Here is a 25,599-nt window from a genome sequence, read left to right on the forward strand (position 1 = left end):
TGAGATTCTTTACCACAAAAGTCACAGAGGATGTCACAGCAATGTGAATGGACTACATTAATGTTATTTTTAATTTTTTTTAATAAAGCATAAAATATAAATTTCTGTATTCCAAAAGTATGTTTTGCCTACCAAGAAGATAAAAGATAATAAGTACCCATTAAGCATGTTACATGTGAAGAGATTGGGATAGGGAGATATGAAGGACCCCAAATGGTATGAGGCTTCATAATAGCATCCAAATACCATGCTGAAAAAATATTGGAATAAAGTAATTATTGGTTATTTTTAAATATGTTATATCCACTCAGCAGTGGCTCACAGATACCTTGGGACAATTAGTTGAATGCATTATTGCGATAGGAAAACTGAGGAAAATCCCTGTATTATTCCTTCTAACTTCTCAAAAAGTACAGGATTGTGGAGGAAGCAGTAAGATTCCTGAAGATAAATAGAATAGACCATGCATTGTCATGCAACTGGAAGAATGAAGGCTTAGAGTAACAATTTTGATATGTGTCTACCAGCATACCAACCTGTATTTTTAAAAAACAAAATGAAACTGTACAAAAAGTATACTGATATTAGCCATCAATTATGAATATGTTGTCTTTTAGTTTAAAATATAATAACATGGGTATAAGGCTGAAATAAGGACTTTGAGAGACTATCTAGTCCATTCTCACTAAAATATAAAATAAAGTAAGCACTTGGAGGAAAAATTGAAATATGAAATGACTTGAATGTACAAAATCCAGGAAGTCACAACTGTAACAGCACACCCTCCTCGCTGAGCTCCATTGTTCAGACACCACCAAATAGGCCCACGTGTTCTAATACCATGACATAATGGTGAGGGAGGGAGAAACCTGCTCTGAAGGTTCAAGCTTTCCCTGGATTTTTCGAACTTTGGTGGATGAATTTAAGTCCATACCTTAATGCCATTTGAGCACAATTCCTGTAATTTAATGCAAAATGATTTTAGGTTAGAATTTGGTAGAAAATAACCGAGTCCTTTTGGCTGCTACTTCCATTGGAAAAAAAAAAAAAAAAGCTTTATCTTAATTAAAGTTTAATTAAGGATCACGTTTGGCAGTACTTTTCACACCGATCTACACCAGCAGATTTTCTAGGGCTTAACTTTATCGTGCAGAAAATCCTCTTTTATTACTCCCAACCTGTTGTAAAAGCTGTTGGCACAGGGCAATGGCTGCTTCATTCAGAGGCCTTGTTTGCCACTGGAAATATCCCAAGTCTCTAGAGAGAGCACCACAGTGGTTCAATTTAATATCTGTCCTATCACTACAAGACTCTAGCTCATTATTAATGATACTATTCATTAATTTCTTGTTGGGCTGATGTTGTTATTTATTAAAATATTAAAGAAAGCTCCTGAGACACATGTATAATGAGAGACACCTCAGTTTCATGAGCTATACCAGCTGAAGGAATGAATGAATACACTGCAGATTTACCCACACTACCATACGCCATCTCTGCTCATTAGTCCTGCTACATCTCTGAGTGACACTGTAAATTCATTTTGTGCACTGTCCAATCAGAGCATAATACAAATGTGGGGGCCCTTGTTTTAATGAGCCATTCCTATGCAAAATGAATTGACTACTGTCTAACTCATCTAATCTGCCTGTATTTTGGGGAAGGGCTGAATTGCTTATATTTATATGGGAAATAAATAAAAGTTGACATATTTTTTCCCTTTTCAGCCTTGCATTTGGAAAATTTCAACATAATAAATTCTCCATTTTAAAAACCTGCCACCTTAGTTAACTAAATCCCAGCATGACATTTAAATGTGTGATCGTCGTATTTAAAAAAGCCTAAACAAGCAGCTTGTACACTGCAGTGGTCATTTGATGGGTGTTTGCACATGCATTCAGGTGCAGCTTACAGAAATTCTGAGGATCCTTGATGTATTTGCTCACCCTTTTAATACATGGATATTTAAAGACATGCTTTAAATGTGATAAAATATATACAGTAATAGAAGGGGAAAATACAAGACAAGGCACTAAAAACAAAATAAAGCAAAACCTTGCAAACATTTTAGGAATTTGAATCTAATTCTGTTTGTTGGAGAAGACAGAAATCTCAATATTTGGTCTCTCTTTTCTATTCACTAAGTAAACCCAGTGAAATCTGCATAACAATCTGAAGGTAAAGTTTTAATTTGTTCTATGTGGTTTGTTATCTTCTCTCCTATGAAAATGATGGCTGTGGTGAAGAAATAGTTCATTGTTTTGAAGGGATTAGCTGAGCATAATTGCAGCCTGTTTTGTTCCCTCTTTTAATAATAGATCCTCTCCATCCATATTTAAGGGAACCTTTTTGTGGGGCTTAGGGGCTAGTTTCAAAGCCTTTCTAGATACCTAGTAGGTCTTTGGTCTGGCCTGTTTGTTTCAGAGAGGCAAAAGCACATTACATTTCTATGGTGCCATAGAAGGGATAAAATTGCATAATCTCTAATCTCATTCTAAGATCAAACTAGTGCTAGTGTCTGATGCTGAGAACTGTATTGTGATAATAATAAAATCTTCATTCCTTTGCTTTATGATGGGCAGCTAGATGGCACAGTGGACAGAATGCCCAGCCTGGAGGCAGGAAGCTTCCTTTTTCTGAGTTCAAATCTGCCCTCAGAAGTTTACTAACTGTGAGTATGGGCGTGTCACTTAACCCTTTCAGCCTCAGTTTCCTCATTTTTAAAATGAGCTGAAGCAGGAAATGGCAAACCACTCCAGTATCTTTGCTAAGAAAACTCCAAATGGGGTCATGAAGAGTCAGACATGACTGAAAAACTGCAACAACAACAACTTTGCTTGATGGGTCAGTACTTAGCCCGAAAAGAGATTGTATTTTTCCCTGTATTGTTGTTTACCTTGGCAGATTCTGACAGACAACTTTCTTTTTAAAGTGACTATTGTCACATGGTTAATGTGCTAAATAGTTGTTACCTATTCCACTGGGTCATTTTTGTTCTACAAAAGTGAATAATATGGAATAAAGTAGAAATGAATTTGTGTGTGTGTGTGTGAGAGAGAGAGTTATGGCAATATATCCAGGAGGCCTCTACACCTAGATACCAAAAATGAAACACTGGATGTGGTATGAAAATGTCAGTTTCTTGGTCTTTTGCAAGTCATGAATATGTGAGTTGACTTCAGGATTTCTATGACTTTGCTTCATGAAGACTGAATGCAAAAAAAAATTCTTTTCTCTAAAGCATTATTCTTCTAATCCTCATTAAGTCATATGGAATCTCCCTATATACAGCCATAAGCTGGAAGGAGGATATTGATAAAGAATAAAAAATGCTAATGGAATTCATAAATAAAGTGTTCATCTGTGCAGAAGAATAAAACTATTGTGGTCTCTGGAAAAGGTCTAAAGATAGCAATCCATCAAGGGGACGGAAGAACTTTGGGATGAAGGAAGGCTGGATATCAAGAATTCCAGTCTGGAAAGATGAAAGCTAAGAGGAGGTATGATCAAAGTTTATCAAAAACATGAAGGCCATAGATAGGGTTACCATGAATATAGTCACCAACTCTCTGAATGAAAGAAGTAGTAATACCTTGAAGCTGATTTAATAACAAATGACTATTACTGTAGATTTGGAAGGGAACTTTAAGGCCCATTTTAGTCAATTACTTCATTAAAAACACACAAGCAAAACAAACACACACACACAAAAAAAAAAAAAAACCCAAAACAAACCCTGAGGCCCAGGAAGTGACTCTTTCAAGGTCCTCAAAAACGTCTAATTAGTTATAAAAAAGGATGTGCTAGAGCCAGCTTGTAAGAACCAATTGTTCAATTTTCAGTGTGAGCCTTTACACTTTGGAAATTGGCAAATAATGTTGCACCAGAGCTTGATTTATTGTTTTGTTGATTGTTTATACTTAAGAAAATGATGGAGGAAATTTTAATAATGAAGATTAAACTTAATGGCATGTAGTATATTTCTGGGGAGCCAGTTGTTAAACATTTACCAGCAAATGACTAGTTACAAATTTAGGTCTATTTTCTATAGTAATATAGAACTCTTAATCCTAAGAAATGGTACAGGCTAAGAATGTAATGATCTCTATGTTTGTACAGTGCTTTATGGTTTTCAAAGCAGTTCTTCTTGCATTTTCTCATTTGATACTCACAATGACTCAGGAAAGTAAGCATGGTAGTTATATTAGCCCCATTTTAAAGTCAGAAGTGAAGAGAATCTATCTGAGGTTTGGAAAGATTTAGTGACTAACCCAAGGTAACATATCTAGCAAGTGGGCGAACCAGGACTCCAAAGCAGGTCTTCTGACTCGAATACCATACTCTTTCCACTAAATATTGAAATAAATTTATAATAGGAAATCTGGGAATTTGGAGGGAAAGTCCTCAACCTTTTAATGTTTATAATAATTATAGAGGGCAGCCATGCATGGCTACCAAAATTATCTTGAGTCCACCTGTGATAAGATTTTATGTCTTATAGACTGAGTATGGCATTTCTTGTATTCTCAGGTTCCTTATATTCAGCATGAGTACATTTCTAGCTAGGTGGTACAGTGGATAGAACACTAGGCCTAGAGTCAGGAAGACCCAAGTTCAAATCTGGCTTCAGACTAGTTGTGTTATTCTGGATAAGTCATTTAACCTCTTTGCTTCAGTTTCCTATGATGTAAAGTAAGGATAATAACTGCAACTTCCTCTCAGGGTTGTTGTGAGGATCAAATAAAATAATATTTGTAAAGTGCTTAGCATGGTGCCTGTTGAATAGAAGGGTACCACATAAATGCTTATTCCCTTCCCTTGCCTACATGTTCATTATTACTACATTTAAATTTTCAAGTTATAAATAATAAAGCAAGAGAACTAAAGGCAAGTTAGCATCTGAAATCTCTTTAAAAAACCAATGATTAAAGTTGTCATTGTAACAAATGTTTCTAATAAGGGTCTAATCTTCAAGAGGTGTAGGCAACTAACAGAAATAGGTAAGACCAAATATAGTCAAACTGTTTTCAAAATAATCGTTAACTGTTGACAAACATATAAATTTCCCAAATAAATTATACTAAGAGAGCTTGGAATCAAAATAACCTTAAGATTTTATTTTATACTCAGAAAAATGGCAAAAATGAAAAAAAAACTGGGAATAATCAAGGTTAGGGGGACTGTAGAAAAATAGGCAAATATGTGCACTTTCCATGGAGTTGTGACTTTGTCCAAACAGTCTGGAAAATAGTATTTAACTATGCAAAGAAAGTAATTGATGTGATCATACCTTTTCATTGACAGATTCCAGTGATAAATATATACAGCAGAAATGTCAGTAATAAAAGCCCTACATGTACCAAAATATTAATAAGAACATTAAGAAAATCTAATACCTAGAAACAAAGTAGATGACCATAAGTTGGGGAATAACTAAACAAGTTGTGGTCCATGAATGTGATAGAATTTTACTATGCTGTAAGAAATGATGAATATGAAGAACTAAGAGAAGCATGGGAAGACTTATATGAACTGATACAAAGTGAAGTAAGCAGAGCTAGGAAAACAACATATACAGTGACTACACTCTATATGTTGTGCAAAAAGAAAGAAAAACAAAATAATTGAAATTAAATGCTTATTTATAAATATATATATGTGCATATGTGTATATGTATATATTATATACATATGTGTGTGTGTGTTTGTGTATAATAATCAAACTTTGCCTCTAAGGAGATATATGAGAAAGTACTTCCCTCCCTTAACTTTCTCTAATTTTTTTTCTCTTAAAAATTTTTTTTTATCAAAGCTACAGTTTTCTTTGAGGGGAAGACAGGAATACATTGAGAAATGTAAGTGATATGAAAGTAAAAAATACCAATAAAATATTTTTTAAAAAGGCAAAATATCAAAATCTGTGACTAAATAATAGATTTCATCATATAATATTCATCACTGTTTAATTGCATCAGGAAGAGTTTGAGACTAAAATTGTAATGTTTGCCTAGGATAGCACTATTTACTAAAAAAAAAAAAACAGCAAAAACAAGGGGAAGATGGTAAGAGAAATCATGTGTTATGTTTTTCAAAGCCTTGATCAGGTAGAATTCAGAGTGATTTAACATCTAGCATCTTCATATTTCTCATTTAGCAAACTCCAAGAGAAGAGGATGAGAAGTATGCCCTCAGTTAATACCAGAAAAGCTCTTGTAGTTTTCAAATGAATCTTTACTGCATGACGAGTCAAATATAAATTTTGCTAGTTCAGTAAAAATTCAGGTGATCCCTTGTCTTTACACCCCATTGAAAAAATCTCTTACCTTACTTAAATCCATATTAGAAACTCAAGAGCTCCAGAAACAAATATCAGAGTAGGATAACTTTGTTCCTCCTGAGTTTAAACTGTGAGGAGTTGTTATACACTCTTCACTTGAGCAAGTCCCAGAATATACAAGCCTTTATTAAAGTAACTATCCATGTCTCAGCAGATAAAATAACTGTTATAAAATATCCCAGTGGACAAGATTTAAGATCCTAGTAGAAATCCAGGGAAGGGGAGGATGAAAGGAATATGGTAAAGTATGGTTTGTACACAAAAGTGTCAGGGAGAAAGGATATTAAAATGAGCTATGGAAATAAGATGTGTATTTAATAAAGTCCCAAAGATGCTTAAGTATGTATCAATTCAATGCATTCTTCAGAAACATTCCCAATAAGCCAAATCAGATACTTTCACATTTCTTACCGTGAATATTATCTTAGTTATTTTTTCTGACCTTTGGAAATTGACCACCATTTTTTATTTTGTAAATTATTTTTCTCATAGCAGTAATTCTTCAACATGTACTTGGTAATGTCTTTGTTTCATGCTGTGGTAGAGTTTTTAAAAATGTGGTTTATTTCACTGCAGTGTGTAATTGATAGAGAGTTGGTCTTGGAGACAGGAAGACCTGTGTTAAAATCCCACCTTTGACATAGCCTGCATGTATGACTCTGGGGAAGACACTTAATATATCAATGTTCTAGACAACTCTTTGACTATACATCACAAAGAAGGTACCAGTGAACATTGAGAGAAGAGGTTTCCTAATCAGGAGTTCCCTTTCCTATTGTGTGGGAAATTGAAGGTAATTTAATTTTTTTCCTTACCAGAAGGAGTACCCTATACATGAATCCTGGCCTACTCCACCCCTACTCCCAAGAACACTCATACACTTGGAGTGATAAGCTAAACTTATTTTCAACAAATTTTACCTAGCTAAACAAATTTGAGAATTTTAAGATCCTAGGCAATAATGAGTATTTAAAACTTTTTATTGAAAAGAAAGATTTTATTATAGAGCTCTCTCTTGATAAGGAAGAAGTCATATGGGCTACCTTGGCTCTTCCCCTCCTTGATGTTGAATCTGATTTAATAAGAATTCAAAGGAGAAATTCACTTTTTAAATAAGGTTAAAAGGCAAATTACTGTCACTGACACATGGGCAAAGATTTTGCTCTTTGAACGAAGGGAAAGGGAATGAGCTTTTTATGTTCCTGAAACATTCCTGAAGACCCTTGATTTGCCTCTATAGAAAGTAATAAAGCTTCGTCAATAACTGTAATTCCTCGAGGAAATGCAGTAGTCTTTAATTTTAAGCTGCTGTATTTGTAGGTGTATCTGAGAAAAGAAGGCAATTACAGCTCTATGTATGTTTACCATCTCATTAGCATTAGAAGGAAAAAAATTGAGTAGCAAAAGAAATAGATGTGGTTGTGGTTTTCTAAATTTTAAAAGAGCCAGTTAGTCAAGATTTGACTGGGTGGCACCTAAAAAAGTCAACTTGCTCATTTCCTGAAGTTAATAATTGTTCAGTTTCCTTATTTGTTGTAAGAAACTGAACTCTTGCTTTTTATCTGCTAACTCAGTTGTTTTCAGGTCTGTTTAATTATGGGAAAGGTTCTAAAGAAAGGTTACAGAATGTTGAACCATAAGTCACAAAGTCATGTTCTACCTGGCTTTACAGAGGTGAAGGTATTGTCGCTCTTTGAAATCATCACTGAGTGGGAGATATTATCATCTCCGCTCCCTAAAAGGAGAATGCATGGAAACACTAGATGATTTGCTAAAGTCATTCATAGTCATAGAATTTGGCATGGAGACATGAAATGATAGTAATGGGGTTGACTTCAACTATTCGGAAATTTTCTGAAGCTTTTTTTTCTGTCAGACACAGAGTAGCTGATAAATTCTTCATGATAATGTACTTTTTCAAAAGGTGGAGAAAGTAATGAGAGGAGTTTGATTAAAATCAAAAGGGTTGGACAAGATGTTGAGAAGAAATATTAGAAACCTTAAGAAGAAGTGAACACTTGATCTTAGAATTTGCTTTAGAGAAAGAGAGGAAAGGCAGGGATATTCTAACATATACCTTATTTTTAGAGCATGTTAAAAGGTTCAGATAAAAGATGAATAACATGCCATCCCATGCTATTTTAAAGGGGAAGCTGTCCCAAAAGGGATAAGAAGCTTTCAAGCATATACTTTGTAAGACACAAAGAATGATCCTGTTGAGGAAACTCTAGAGACTAGTGTGTTTATCCTGTATAACTTTATAGTCTCATCTGCTTAGATTTTAGAAAGACATAGACTGACCAAGGATATGGGCAGGAGATGAAGGACTGGCATAAAGAATCAGGTACAGTCCTATAAGAATAGTGTTAGGAGTCTTTAAGTTGACAATATCATTCATATAGTATTTTAAGGTTTACAGAGCCCTTTACATATATTATCTCATTTAATCCTCACAACAGCTCTGTAAAGTAGATGCTATTATTACCAATTTACAGATAACAAAACAGAGGCTGAGAGGTTAAGTGACTTGCCTAAGATCACACAGCTAACAAGTATCCAAGGCATGATTTGAACTCAGGACTTCCTGATTCCAAGCGTAGCCAGCCACTAACCAAAAACTAGTTGCTTCAAAATTGGTGACAAATGCTGACAATTAAAAAGACATTTAAAATCTACATTGGCAGTAAGATAAAGAACTAAGAAGTGATAAACTTTGCTTCATTTTGATACAGGTAGGACTGTTTCTTAATCTTAATCTATTAATACCACTCTAGGTAGCTACTCAGAGTACTTTATCCGTATTAGCCACCAGGTGGCACTCTAGACTGAATTCCTCCCCCCTCCTTCCCTTTCTTCTTTATTGGGCATATGCAAACAAAAGTCATTGTGTTGATCAAGTTAGGAGGTGTTCAAAACTTAATCAGTATCTTCTAACACCTAGCAGTTGGGTGAAATTCCAGTGTTGCCAGCCTTGGCTTTTTTTCCATTTCTTTCCCTGGCTTTCTAGGGATATGCATAGATATGAGAACTCCTAAATCTTCCATAACCTGGCCCCCATCCGATGAAATTTTAATCGCTTTATTAATTTCATGTGACACAAAAGAATTACTTATTCACATGTAGATTAAATGGAATCTGTATTAGAGTGAAAATAAAATGATTACAACTAGCTTTGAAACTCCCTTGTGGTAGGTAATCAGCCCCTCCTCCCAAATGAGGTCTGAGGGCTCTGCCCCAGACTCTGCCCCACCCCACACCTTCCACCCCTGCAATCTGGTCTTCTATTCTTGGTTTTCTACATGTGTACTCAAAACTCTGTTGGTAGGGAATTGTGAGCCAAGTATTTTCCACTAAAAGGTAAATGGAGTAAGGTGGCCTCTTTCTTAGTTTACCATATTTGACTCTAAGACCCTAATATTTTCTAGGGCAACTGAAAGAACAATTACACACAGACAGAGAAACACAGAGAGACTGAGAGAAAAGAGAAAGAGATACAGAGAGAGAGAGAAAGGGAGAGAGTGCATATTGGGTAATGATTTTTTTGGTCCTGGTAATCCATAAACCAAAGACAGATACAAACTAGATGTTGGTATTGTGCATATTCCTTCTATGTCTATAATGACAATGATGGTAAAGTGAACAGAGCATGTCAACAATCACACAGTTTTTAGGCATTCTATAAATATCATTTTGACTAATGTTAGTTCCCTAAATGTGAACTATTTGTTCAATGACCAATGGTTTGAGATAATATTCAAGGACCTGATATTCTTAGCATAAATGAAACAAAACATAAGGCACTGCAGGGTTGGCTCATAGATTTTACTTGAAGACAATAAAGAAGTTGGAAAAGCTTATTCTATGGTGCCCTCAAAGGAAATAAACATAATTTCATGGGATAGTCAGCCGTTTTACCTTATTGTGTTCATTATGAATACAAGAACACTGTGAAGATAATTACAGTTTATTCTCTAGCATCTGTTGAAAATGATGGAGAACTAGACAAATTCTGTGAACAACTGGATAAAAATCTGCAAACCAAGCAAACATATGCCTTGACAGTCAATGAGTTTAATGCAAAGCTGAGCACAGGAGAGAATTACAACAATATATATTGGAAAATATGGTTCAGGGTTGAGAAATGGAAGAGGGGAAATTCTTTTAACCTATTCAGAAGGCTTATGATTCTTATATTTGGAAGAGTTTCTTTAAGAGGAGCTTTGGAGGGCCCATGGTAAGTACACAAGAACAAGGCAGAATTATGAAAAAAATGAAATAATTGGTTGTATCTTAATAGATAGGAAACAATGATCTCTTTGCAGCCAAACCACAGGCTCCTTTGAAAGCATACTCAAGTACATATTTGTACACAAAGTGCTTTCTTTTGTAAAAATGTTTTTATTGATGTCCTTCATTTTTTTATATCACCATAAATTTCCCCAGGATCTCTCGTCCCCCTCCTCCCAGAAAGCCATCCCATGTAGCAAATATATTTATTGTGTTGGGCAATGAGGTTAAGTGACTTGCCCGGGGTCACACAGCTAGTAAGTATTATGTGTCGGAGACCAGATTTGAACTCAGGTCCTCCTGAATCCAGGGCCGGTGCTCTATCCACTGAGTCACCTAGCTGCCTCTAGGAAATATATTTAAAAACAAGGAAAGAAAAGAAAAAATAGAGGAAAAAAATGAGCATAACTGAATAATATATCAAAAAATCTGAAAATATGTACAACGTATCAAACTCATATAATAAAATTCTGCTGCGATCTGCCCAGTCACCAGCACTCTTTCCCTCTTGAAATTATTTTGAATTAATTGTATATATTTTATATTTACTTATATATATGCTGTACCCCCTTCCACTTCAATAGAACATTAAGTTCCATGAGGCTAGGGACTGTTTTTGTCTTTGTACCCTGATTATCTAGCACAGCCTGGAATACAGTAGATTCTTGAAGGATATTTGTTGAATTGAATTGGGTTAGACCAAATCAATATTTGCTAAATTGAATGAGTAAAGATAGGTAGATTTGGAATTGGTTTAAGGACCAAAACAAAAGAGTCAATGCTATAGGCCAGTGACAACTTGGAGAGAAGCCTCTAATACAGTGATACCAAGATTTGTCCTTCCCCTTATGCTATTATTTTTCCCTCAATGATTTGAGGTAAAATATAGATGACATGTGGAATTTTCAGGTTCTTACCCTTCGTCTTTGTACTCATAGGGACCCCACCATGATTCAGGCCCTCATACTCTCTCCTGGACTATTGCAATAGCCTTCTAATTGATATGCCTTTCTCAAATTTTTGTGTCCAAACCACATTTCACACAGGCTCTGAAGTGATTTTCCTAAAGCACAGTTCAGACCATGTCACTCTTCTGTTCGGAATCTTCAGTGACTATACCTCTAGGAACAAATACAAACTCCTTTGTTTGGCATTTAAAATCTTTTGCAACCTGGCACCACTAGGTATCTTCAGTTTGTATTGCTTGGAATAACCTTATCCCAGGTTCTCCTCTTATACTTCCTTTTTTTTAAAATGATTTTTAATTAATAAAAAAAATTTCTCCTACAAACCCTCTCCTATGATTTGAAAAAAAAAAACCCAGAATCTTGATAACAAATGTACATAGGCAAGCAAAACTAATTCCTATGTTGGCCATTTCATCTCTCTCTCTCCCTTCTCTCTCTCTCTCTCTCTCTCTCTCTCTCTCAAACACATACACACAAACATTACCAAACTGTTATGATGATTACTAATTTGTTGTACAGTTTGAGATCTAGTCCTATCTTGACCCTCTTCTTTCCTATTTTAAAAATTGTTGTTACTCTATTGTATTTTTACATCAGTATTCCTTCCTTTATTCCTTCTCAGACAGTTATCCCATATAACAAATAATATTTTAAAGGAAAAAACAAGAGGAAGAAGAGAAAAAAATCAGCAAAACTGATCCATGTGTGAAGAGTCTGAAATGTAATCAATGTTTTATACCTACCCATGTACCCTTCACCGCTTCTCGTATCTATTCTTAGGGGCTATGCTTGTTCTTTGTAATTTTATAATATTCACTTGTCATTGTTTTGTGGTAGTTATTCTTTCCATCTATACTGTTGTGGTCATTGCATATTGTATTTATGGTTCTGCTTACATCACTCTGTATCCATTCATTTAAATCTTTCCATTCTTCTCTGTATTCAACATATTTGTTATTTCACAATGAAAGGTACTGTGTATTTCATTGCATTAATACATCACAAATTATTTAGCCTTCTCCAGTTTATGTGCATTTAATTTGTTTACTGCTCTTTGCTACTGAAAAAAGTGCTGCTATAAATATTTTGATGTATATGGGGCCTTTAAAAAAATCAATGGCCAGGGGCAGCTAGATGGCACAGTGGATAGAGCACCAGCCCTGGAGTCAGAAGGACCTAAATTCAAATCTAGCCTCAGACACATGATACTCACTAGCTGTGTGACCCTGGGCAAGTCACTTAACTCCAATTGCTTTACAAAAACAAACAAACAAAACAAACAAAACAAATAAAAAATCAATCGCCTCTTTTGGATATGAGCTCATAGTAAGTACAAACTTATTAGAGCAATCTCTGGTTCAAAGGGCATGACCAGTACAGTCAATTTATCTGTGCAATGCTAAATTACTTGCTAAAATGGTTGTACTGATTCATAGCTTTTATGATGCACTAGTGTGCCTAACTTCCCACAATCCCTCCAACATTGCAAATTCCTATGTTTTTTCATGTTTGTCAGTTTACTGTCTGGGAGGTGAAAACTTATGGTCATTTTAATTTGCTTTTCTATTGTTCTTAGTGATTTGGAGCTTTCTTTCACATGGTTATTAATGGCTTTTGATCATATATACATGCATACATGCACATATTATATATGTACACATACACACAATCATTAAAACACACACATGTATATATGCACATATAAATATTTAATATAAATGTGTGATATTTAGATATAAATATATTTTATATTAATATAATAAACATATACATATACAATTTACATATACATTTATACATATAAATATAGAAGTCTCTACATCTTGGATGTCAAACACTTGTCTAAGAAATTTGACACAGATTCCTCCCCCCCCATCTTACCACTTCCTTTCTTAACCTAGATGCATTTTGTTTGTATAGAAGACTTTCAATTTAATGTAATCAAAATGATCAGTTTTATCTTTTATAATTACCCCTATCTCTTCTTTGATTGTGAATTCATTTCCTACTCATGTGAAATGTGAAAGTTGTGAAAGAGATATAATTTCCTTATCTTCTAATTTTTTACAGTAGGAACTTTAATATTAAGAACACATATCCATTTAGAACATACAGTGGAGTATTGAGTAACAGATTGGTCTTGGCTTAATTTTTACCAGACTACTTTCCAGTTTTATCAATAGCTTTTATCAGATAGGTTTTTCTTTCCTAAGCAATTTGTGATTTCCATTTTAATCAAACTCTGGATTATTGAATTCCATTGTTTTTGGTTCTCCCCTTTCTAATCTGTTCTATTAATCTACTCCTCTATTTTTAAAACAGTAAGAAATGATTTTGAAATCTGTTTCTTTATAACATAATGTGAGGCCTAGAAATACTGTTACTCCTTCATTTCTATCATTTTTTTTCATTATTTCCCTTGATTTCTTAGATTTCTTGTTTCTCTAAATAAACTGTTTGTTATTTTTTTAAAGGAACACTCCATAATTGAATCTATACAGGTTATTTTATAAGCTTTGGTAGTCTCAACCAAAAAATTTTTATGCATTCTGAAGTTATTTGAATGGGATTTCCCTATTATTATCTCTTCGGTTTTGTTGTTATTATATAAAATGCTATTGTTTTTTGTGGGTTTATTTTGTAGACTGAAACTTTGCTATAGCTATTGTCTCAATTAATATCTTACTGATTTCTTATCAAATCACCATACCTTTCTTTTGCCTTTAATTTTTTTCTTTTCTTATTGCTATTGTAAAAATGTCTGAAATTATAAAAAATACTAAAGGGGAGAATAGGCATCCTTGCTTTAATTCTGTATTTATTGGGAAAAGTTCAAGTATATCTCCTTGGCATATGATACTTACTTTAAATTTAGATCGATACATATTGTGATATATTTTTTAAATGTCCTTCTCTATTCTTGTGCTTTGTTGGTGTTTCTTGCTGGTGTTGATTTGTGTGTGTGTGTGTGTGTGTGTATGTGTGTGTGTGTGTGTGTGTGTGTGTGTGTATTTTTTAAGCATAAACAAGTGTTCTTTGTCAAAAGTTTTTTCTACCTCCATTGAGATAAACATGTGGTTTTGGAATTGTTTTGTTTTGAATTAAATCAATTATATTGATTATTTTCTTAATGTTAAACCATCCTGGCATACTTGGTACAGCTCAAACTTGGTAATAATGAATGATTCCTTGAATGGATTGCTGTAGTTTGTTTGAAATAATTTAATATTTTTGAACCAATATTCATTAATGACATTGATTTATAGTTCTCCTTTCTGTTATCATTCCCTGGTTTAGGTATTAGGACTGTATTTGTTTCATAAAAAGAGTCTGGTAGAGTGTCTCCTTTCTTAATTCTTATATTGAGCAGGTTTTAAATTCACAAGGTTGGAAGAAAATGACTAGTTTTACATTTTGTTGATCAAGTGACATCTTTTTCATTATTTTGCTGTGATTCTTGACCTATTGTTATTCTAGATGAATTTTGCTTTTTTCTAGCTCTATAAAGTAATGCCTCACTATTTATATTGGTATAGCATTGAAAAAGTAAAATAATTTAGCTACTGTTGCCATTTTTATTACATTCGTTTGGCCCACCTGTGTAAAATTCATACATCTCCAATTATTTACCTATGTCCTTATTTCCATAAAGTGTTTTGTGGCATTCATATAGTTCCTGTTTGTTTTGGTAGGTAGACTCAGAAAGATTTCATATAACATGCAGTGATTTAAAAAAGGAATTTCCCTTTCTACCTCTTCTTATTGAGTTTTGTTGGTAAAATACAAAAATGCTGGTGATTTGTATGGAATTATTTTTGCATCCTGCAAGTTTTGTAACGTTGTTAATTGTTTGAATTATACTTCCATACTATATGGAAAGTGATACTTCTATCTACTCTTTGCCTTTATTTATCATCTCAATTTTTGTCACAGTTATAGCTAGCATTTTCAGCCCCAAACTTCCACCTCCAAGTCCAAGTCGGTTGTTTTGATAGTTAATACCTCACATGTTCTTCTGATATTTATGACTTGATTTTGCTCTAGCCTAGCTTTGTGAATCATTAAGTTTTCTTAGTTCTGTCTCTTCCATTGTTCTTTTAAAGGTGTCTAGTGCTTTGTTTAGTTTTCTCTGTTTTTTAAGGCATCTATCCTCCCATTGAGTCTTTTGATGAGATCTCAATCTAGAGATATTTCTTATTCAATTTTTTATAATAGGCCCTGCAGACACTCAGATGATTCTTGTGTCCACTTATTACGTATGTTACTCTGGGCAAGTCACTTAACATATTGTCGTCTTTGGTGACTTCCCAGACCATAGCTCCCTCCCCTGGTCTATATTCCCCTATGTGTCTACTCTCCCTTTAGAAATCAAGCTCTTCGAGGAAAGAGATTTTCTCTGTTTTGAATTTCTCTCTTCAGTGTTTACTTAGCTCAGTGATTTTCATCATCTTTTTTTAACAAGTGATTAATATAGAGTCTTCATTCATAGGTATCTATATCATTGCATAATCTGTTTATATCTTCAGCATCTATGTTTATTAATATCTTTACACATGCATTATATCTTTGAGAAAGAACATATGTTAACATTATAGGTCTTTAAATCTAACGTATACCCTTGAATGACATTTCTCTATAGCTAGTGCTTACTCGATGGTGTCAACAAAGTGGCAAATTTATAGTAACTTTTGAAATAAGCAGCAAACAATGAATGAATTGTGAGAGCTTTTTGACCTAAACTACCTAAAACCTAAAGGAAATAATTTGCTAAGAGAAATAAAAGTGATTATTATAATTGAATGTTTTTTGAACTGCAACTGTTGAGGTCTCAGGGAATCTGTTGTGAGGGTTAATAACTCTTCAAGAGGGGGAAAATGTACCTTCAGCAACCTGCAGGACTGTGAAATGTTTCCAAGTGTAATTTTCTTGACGTTAAAGTTGGGGTTATTAAGGTTCACTTGACAGATAAAGTTTGCTACAATTTTCTTGGTCTCTATGATAAGATGACAAGATTTCTAATTTACAAAACCAGGACAGCATATTGGGGAGCTGTGAACCATGCTCTGGGGAGATGCAGAGGTACTTTTGACTCTTCCCTTTCATATGGATCCATATTTACAAAGACATTTGAAAGCACTGGCCTTGTACTGCACAATGTCAGAGTTGTGAGTTGTTGTGCTTTGTTTTTTTTTCATTTGTGTGAGAAACACACATTTGTGTGTGTAAATGGTTCATAATATCTTCATTATACCATGAAATGCAGGGGTACTTGTTATTAACAGTATCATTATTAACTGTCTTTAGCCTTATAAAAATAAAGTTTCATTTATATTGTTCAAGGTTAAATCATTTGTATTATAAGCTCCTGGACCAAAGTGCTGTTGTTAAAAAAAAATTTTTTCTAAATAAGATTTTTGTTTCACAGTAAGAAAAAGAAATAGAAAATATAGTACTAGAGAGCAATACTTCATTTAGAAATGTTTTTAATAAAGAAAAACTTGCAAAATGACAGACAATATTAAATTGTGATCAGTTGTGGAAGGACTTTGATAAAAAATATAACTTTTCAAGGAGATCTAGACTGAAATAAAATCTTGAAATACAGACAAATTTGTGATACTTCCCTTTCTGAGCAGTCAAATGATCTGAATGGTCTCCTGCATTTGTTATTTAATCTTAGGAAAAATCACTGTTTGTTGCTTAGTCACTATATCAAATATTCACATCTGAACCACCACAAACAACAACAAAAGTCATTATTTCCTGTTTAGCTGCCATTGTCTCACACCTAGGTCTACAATACCTTAGCCTTTTGAGGTATTCAGTAGAATGTATTCTCTTTGTAGGCATGTCCTGATTCATTTATTTAAAAAAAATATACCTTTAAATTTATATTGCATTGATTTCCAAATATATTACTGTCCCACATCATCAGAAAGCAATCCTTTATAAAAAAGACTAATAAAAGGAGGGGAAAACAGTGTAGCCATGCAACAAATCTGATAGGATATGAAGTAGCTTACACCCAAAGATCTCCATCTCTGCAATGGAAGAAGGTACATTGTCTCAACTCTTTTCTAGAGTCAAATATGTTCATAACAATTATACACATTCAGTTTGTTTCTATTATTTTTCAATTTACATTGCTATAGTCGTGCATATTTTTTCTTAGTTGTGCTTACTCTATCAGTTCATGTAAACCTTCCCATACCTCTTTGAATTCTTCATATTTGTCACTTTTTATGCCTAGTAATTTTCCATTGCTAAGACATTTACCAAAGTTTGTTTAACTATTCACTTATTATTGAATACTAATACCTAACAATTATAAAACTATGACAAATAATAGTGGGGAGTGCTAGTATCCTTGTTTTGCCACTATGCTTATTGGGAAAACTTCTAATATTTTCCCATTGCAAATAATGAATACTTTTTGTAAATGTCTACTTTTAACTACATTAAAAATGGCCTTTGTTATTAGGGTTTAGATTTTTTTTTTGCATTTATTGATATACTCATGAGTTTTGAGTTATTTTTATTTTTAATGTGATTATATTTTTGCTAGTTTTGAGCCATTCTTGCATTACTAGTGTAAAATAATCAGTTATAGTGATTTTTTCCCCCCAAAATATATTGCTGTAGCTTTTCTGGTTGGATTTAACTTTACACTTTTACATCATTATTCTTTAGTGGGGTTAGTCTATGGTTCTTTTTGTTTTTCCCTTCTATCTCTCACTGAAATAGCTATTAGGCCATGTTTGCCTCATCAAAAGAGTTTCCTAGTTTTAGAAAATAATTCAGTAAAATCGATATTAATTACTCTTTAGATACTTGATAGAATTTACTGGTAAATTAATCTGGACCAAGGACTTTTTTTTTTCCTGTAGCAGTTCTTTTATAGTTCTTTTATTTTATTTTCTGAGCTTGTGTTAATTTAAGATACCTATTTATTATTCTGTAAATTCTAGAATTTATATTAAATATTTAATTATATATACATGTATATCATATTTACACATTATAAATTTTGCTAATATATAATTTTATATAATTATATAATAATTTCTGACAATTATATTTATTAATTCTTGGTTAAGATTCCACCTTACCTTTTTTTATTTTGGCAATTGGATTTTATTCTCCATTTTTATCAGGTTGGCTGATGGTTTATTTACTTTATAATCTGTTAAAAACTAGTCATTAGTTTTGTGTGTCATTTCTAATCTTTTTGTTTTTCATTCTATTTATATCTCTGATAATTTGCGAGATTTTCTATTTTGTTCTTATTTGGGGTTTATTTGTTGATTCTCTAAGTTTTTAAAATTATATACTCTGTTAATATCTATTTTGTTGATATATATTTACAAAGTTATCTTTCCATCTGAGAACAGATTTAACTGTATCATAGAAATTCCAGCATGTTTTCTAATCATAAACATTCTTTTTGACTGAGTTATTATAATTTATATGATCTATTCTTTGATCATCTCATTTTTCATGACATCATTATGAAACCTCCAAATTGTTCTGGGTCTTTTGCCTGTATTTTTTATATTAATTACTATCCTTTGTGTGAGTCAGGAACTACAAAGTATGTGTTTAGTGTTTCTACTTTTTTAGATACATATTTAAAATCTCTCTGTCTTAGCAAATTATCTGTTTTGGTAAAGGCAGTATGCAATGCTGAGAAATATGTATATTCCTTAGCGTTCCCTTTCTGAAGTAATATATAAGCCTTTTTCTTCTCCTTTGCATAGTGAAATATTTGCATTTATTAATGATTGTAAAGTTCACAATAAAAATATTTTAAAAATAATTAGTAAGAAATAAAATTAGTTCTGTTTAGACTATTATTTGATGAAAATTAAAGAGAACTAAGGAGTTTAGAACAATAGAATCCTCAAGAAATGTATGGGGCTGATGATTTCAAGGGAACTTAAAGAATCAGGAAAATATGAGGTACTGAATGCTAAATACCATGATTTCCCATAATTACATAAATATATTTTATGGAATAGATATCAATCCAAACTTGTGGTAGAGAAAAGTGAGATAACAAAGAGGAAAGGATCATGTAGTAGGTGATGCTTTAGCTCTGAAGTGAAGAAAGAAGAAAATTCTATGAGAAGAAGGTTGAAAAGGCAATTTGTTATAGACCTGGGGCCTGACATGGAGCAAAGACATGGAGACAAAAGATGGAGCACCATGTGTGGGGGACAGAACAAAAGCCAGTTTGGCTGGTCACAGAGTTTGGAAGGGGAAGTAATGTATAGTGAAGCTAGAAAGAAATGTAGAGACCATGTGATAGAGTTGCTTTAAAAGGTAATTAGAAGTGTTTGTTTTTTGTCCTAGAAGCAATAGGGAGGCACTAGAATTTAATGATTTGGTAAAGATTTAATTAATGATTAATGATTTGGTTAGATTTGCCTTTAAGAAAACTCACTTTAGTATCTATGTGTGGGACAGCCTAGAGTTGAAGGAGAATTTAGGCAGAGATTAGGAGGTCATTGAAATAACTTACATTCAAGATAATGAGGCCTGTGCAAAAGTGGTGGCTGTGTGAATAAGGAAAAGGGGTCAGATGCAAGAGATATTGCAGAGATAGAAATGACAACATTTGGTACCATTGGAAATGCAGAGTGAGTGAGAATGAAAAATTGTTTTAAACCTGGGATACTGGAAGAATAGTGGTGTCTTTGACAGAAATAGGGAAGTTTAGAGCAATTGTGCATTTGGGGAGAAAAGATAATAACTTTGAATGGGATGTGTTGAGCTTGACATATCTCTAGGATATCCAGTTTGAAATACCCATTAGGTAAGTAGCTGATAATGTGGTGCTGAATCTCAGAGGAGAGAGCGGGCTAGATGCATACATCTGAATCATTTGCACAGACATTATAGTTTAAACCCATGGGATCTGGGGAGAGAGACACAGAGAGAGACAAACAGAAAGAGACAGAGACAAAGAGACAGAGATAAAGGAAGGGAGGAAAGGAGGGGTGGGCCAAGAACATAACTTTAGGGGACATCTGCAATTAGACAAAAGAGAGATGAACAATTTAAGTTAATTTAAGAAACATAGGTAAGATTAAAAGGATGGCATTTGAGGGGAGTGAGTGGAGAAGAGAGGAAAGAGTCTGTGGGAGGAGATGAGCAGCAAATTAGTGTAAGAAAAATTAATTGCAGGCACAAAGCACTGACTTAAAAACTCAAGTCTAATAATCATTACTTTAAATGTGAATGGATCAAATAATTCAATAAAACAAAAAGGCAGCAAAATGGATAAGAAACAAAATCAATTTACTACACACATGAAACATATCTAAAATAAAGACATATATACAATGAAAATATAAAAGTGCAATAATAATCACTATGCATAAGATGATTAAAAAAGGAGCTGTTATTTTTCAGACAGGAAAAATAAATATTTATATTGTCAAGAGAAAGAAAGAAACTACCTTATGGTTAAAGGTACTATAAAAACTAATCCAGCAACTAAACAACTATGTACCCAGTAATGTATTGTCTTAATTATAAAAGAAAGTTTAACTGGATGGCAAAAAAAGACATGTAGACAGATATTAATTGCTGGACTTTAATGTTCCTCTGTAAGATCTGGATCAATCTAAAAGAAAGATAAATAAAAAGGAAAATATAGAACTGTACAAAGTGTTGGCAAAGGTGAAACTGAAAAGTCCACTCGTTTTAAGTGGAAAGGGAAAAATCATATATTAAGCACTTACTATGTGCTAGGCATGGTGCTAAGCACTTTACAAATGTCTCATTTGATCCTTATAACAATTCTGACTGTAGATGCTATTATACCTATTCTACAGTTCAGGAAACTGAGGCAGTCAGAGCTTAAGTGAATTGTCCATGGTCGCAAAGCTAGGCAGTGTTTGAGGCTGGATTAGAATTTAAGTCTTCTTGACTCCAAGGCCTGCACTCTATCTACTGCACCACCTAGCTGCCTCTACATTGTTTCACTTTTGCTGTTGTTGTTGTTGTCTGTATGAATCTATACCATCCTAAATAGATGGTTATCTACACACTGCTTGAAGACTTTGAGAGATGGGAAACAGACTACCTCAGAAAGTAAACTAGTCTTTTTTTTTTTTTCAGACAGCTCTAATTGGTTAGAAGCTCTTCTCTATGCTTTATTGAACTGAAGCCCATCTCCCTATTACTCCTCCCTTTTAAGTAAAATGTAAACTCTAGGTGGGTAGGAATTGTATCATTTTTGCCAAGCATAGGGCCATGGCCATAGTAGACATTTAATGAAAATGTTTTGATGTATCCCCACTAAAATAAAGAAAAATAGGCCTAAATCCTTATCTGCAGGACAGTATTTCAGATATTAGAAGAAAGTTGTCTCTCCTTCCGTAAATTTTTCCTCTAGCTTAAGCATTCCAAGAGCCTTCAATTAAGTCTTTCATGAGATTGTTTCAAGTATTTTCACCAATTTAGTGGTCTCCCTCTGAGTTTGCTCATTTGTCAATGTCTTTCCTAAGGTGTTTGGCCTCAAGCTGGACACAATACTCCAGGGGTGGTCTGTCCAGTACAGAGTAAAACAAGATAATTATGAAAATGGATAATCACCCTCTTTGTCAAGGATATTTAGCTTCCATTAGTATAATCTAAAATTGCCTTTTTCCCCACAAAAGTCATACATACTCTGTTGCTTCTTGATGGCTTGAAGTTGAACTTGGCTTAGTAAGGGCAATGTCAGTGGAGTGTAAGTTGTGGTAGGTTCTAAAAGCTAGAATAACTTAAAATGCAGGCCCAGTGACATTGTGTCTGCTATAGGAAAATGACACAAAACAGACTTAGAACCATACTTTTAACAATAATAACACAACTTTAAAACTTAGAAAGCACACAGTGGGACATGTACTAGATTTGGAGTTAGAGAAACAAATTCCAGCTCTGCTATTTATTACCTTTGTGACCTTGATCAAGTTACTCAACCTTGCTGGTCAACATATCTTTATCTGTAAAGTAAGAGTTGAACTAGATACAGGTAGCTTCCAGATTTAAATTTATGATCCTGTGATCCTATGATTTTATTTGAGTCTCAACTCATCCCAGGAAGGTGACAGTTATAGATATTATTAGCCTCTTTTTTACAGATGAGGAAACTGAGACTGAGAGATTGCCATTTGTCTGTGATCACATAGTTAGTAAGCTTTAGAGGAGGGATTTGAACCAAGGTCTTTCTGACTCCAAGTCTAGCAATCTATGCACTCTACCTTTCTGCCAAGCTACACACAAAGAAGTTCATCACTAAACTGGACACCAGATGGAAAGAACTTTTGGCTATCATAACCCATAAAAAGAGGAAAAAAAAGCAAAATGAACTTCAGTCCTGCCTGGCATCCTTTTCCATCCACAGTGAGAATGATGGTGGGGAAAGGGACAGAGAGTTCTAAGGAGCCTGCAACTTTTAGAAAGTACATAAAGAAACAAAAATTTAATTGTCGGTACTCTGCCTGATTTTTGTCCAACAAATCAACAAGGTGATAATATTGAAAGAACTAAACCACTTTAAGAAAACAAGAACACATAAAAGAAGTTGTACCTAAAAGGAAGGTTGCCTTTACTACTTCTCCTGTAAGGGCAAACGTTTAAAAAAAAGGAAAAAAAATAGAAAAATGGTAGAGAATAATAGCTAACATTTATATAGTGCCTACTACATGCCAGACACTCTACTAAGTATTTTACGTGTATTATCTCACTTAATCCTCAGAAAAACCCTGGGACATAGGTGTTATAATTATCCCCATTTTGCAGATGAGAAAACTGAGACAAACAGGTTAAGTGACTTCTCCAGGGTAACATACCTAATAAATGTCTGAGGATGGATTTGAAGAACCAAGTCTCTCCACTGCACCACCTAGTTCCCTGTAGATCTACAACTGCAAAAAAGGTCATGTAGTCCAAACCTCACATTTTACAGATGAGGAGACTTAAAGTCAACTGCTTCAGGCAATCTCAATTCTTTCTTTTTTTTTTTTAATGGAAAATCCTCCCCTGATGGGGCAGAACTGAAAGAGGTGACTGAAGAAAATCATACCTGAAAGGAAGAGTTGGAAATATGGCTTACCACCCACGGGATGGGGCAACCCAACAAATAGCTAGTTCTGCTCACCAAATCTTTATCTTCTAACCCTCACACTGCTAGAATCACATAAACACTCTTTTAGAAAGTGCTAGATCTCAAGAGAGTAAAAATATTTGGTTATAGGCATTAGCAATTATTTTAGAATCAGATGTTAAATAATTTGCCCAAGGTCACAAAGTAATGATTGGTAGAGTGAACATTCAAACTCAGGTCCTACGTTTCTTTACATTACAACACCGCTGGAGAGTTTCATTTTGTTCTTAAAAGCAACAAAATATTATTTAAAGGAGCATGATCATCTGGTCTTGTAGTGCTTTTGACGTGTACAATTAAACAGACCAATGTGAACACCATTGTAGCTTATGAACCAATATCCATTGTAGAGAATAAAGGAATAAAGAGATTCTGTGAAAACTTGTTTGAGACTCACCAATGGTCCTTTCCCATTCTTATGGAAAGTAGCAGAATGGAAATTTTCGCATAGTGAGGGCAGAATTGTAAGAGCTCCAAGCAGTATTCCGCTGTCTCAAAATGGGAGAGAACAGGACTGTGAAGCTTCGGGGAGCCCCTGCCATAATCGCCAAGACCAGGCAACTTCCTATGTGGTACTACGAGGAAAGAGAACGGAGGGCAGAGGATAGAGCTATGACTAAAATATCAGGGCTTCATGATTCAGGGATGAAGAGGAATATAAGCTAGATAGAGGGATGCAGAATGTGTATATACATATATATGTATACACATACCTATCATATCTATCACTCTTCATATATATAACATTGCATATATATATAAAACACTCTGCATAGATAGATAGATAGATAGATAGATAGATAGATAGATAGATAAATAGATAACAGTGCTATATAGAACCCTGAGAATTCTACACTTCCGTCCTCGATCTCTACCCCAACCTTCTCATTCTGTTTCTAGCGAGGGAAGGAGTTGCTTTACCTGTCGTTGAGTCTGTTTACTTTCTTTTTTGCCACCTTCTGTGAGGTTGTTCCTCTTAGATTGTGGGGGCAGTTATTAATGTATTGATTTGTGTGTGTGTCTTTGGGGTAAAAACCAAAAGGAAAGGAGAGGCTATATGGGTGGTGTGACGTATTCAGCGAGAGAAGAGGGTAGATACTTATTTTTCATGACTGAGTCTGGGGGAGTACTTTTTTATTCACTGAAACATCAATGTCTCCTGTATCAGGATGATATTTGTCTCTCCCAAATAGTTTGTCAAGAATGTTATTTCTTCAAACTTTAATTAGGATCCAGTCATCCTCCTAGATGTCTTTAACGTCTTCACAAGTACTCTCAGGATGGGCTGTGGCAACACAGTTGAAGATGATGAAAATGTGGTTTTCTGTCCCGTGTGCAGATCACTGATGTTGATAAACTTTTGATTAATGGGCTGTACAAGTCAGCAAGCTTTAGGGGTTGGAGGATATCCTTCCCTGAGTCCTTGCTCTCCAAAATGGTGGCTCAGGATGGCAAGGTGAGCAGTTGGTTACGTTTTGCACCGAGGAGGTGAGACAGCTGTAAAAGGCTGAGGATCGGCAGTTGGTCTGAGTGGGCAAAGGAGACCAGAGTTCTCCCCGTTGGTGATGCTCACGCGGTCCCCAGTGATGCATACCGCGGAGGATTAGCTGTGTGCGCCATCTCCTAAGTAACTGCGGTCAAAAAAAAGCTGCCCGCACTTCACTATCTGCTTCTCCGACTTGATGCCCAACACACCAACTGAACCTCACCTGGATCTCATCTACTGGCTTGGTCTGGAGAAAGATGCCTCCCCAGTTCCACTCCTCGCTTTCCCACTCTATCCCCCCAATGCACACTTAGCTGTCTAGAGAAGTGGTGTGTGTGTAGGGGATAGTCAGTGCTGATGCCGG

General features: G+C 34.4%; 1 pseudogene; it reads right to left on the reverse strand.

The window, feature by feature from the left end:
- The window catches only part of LOC114045632, a 68,641-nt pseudogene extending 43,300 nt beyond the window's left edge, over window positions 1-25,341 (reverse strand).
- Window positions 25,342-25,599: the final 258 nt, after the last annotated feature.

The sequence above is a fragment of the Vombatus ursinus genome, unplaced genomic scaffold (genome assembly GCF_900497805.2).
Source record: "Vombatus ursinus unplaced genomic scaffold, bare-nosed wombat genome assembly UNPS02014779.1, whole genome shotgun sequence".
Lineage (NCBI taxonomy): Eukaryota > Metazoa > Chordata > Mammalia > Diprotodontia > Vombatidae > Vombatus > Vombatus ursinus.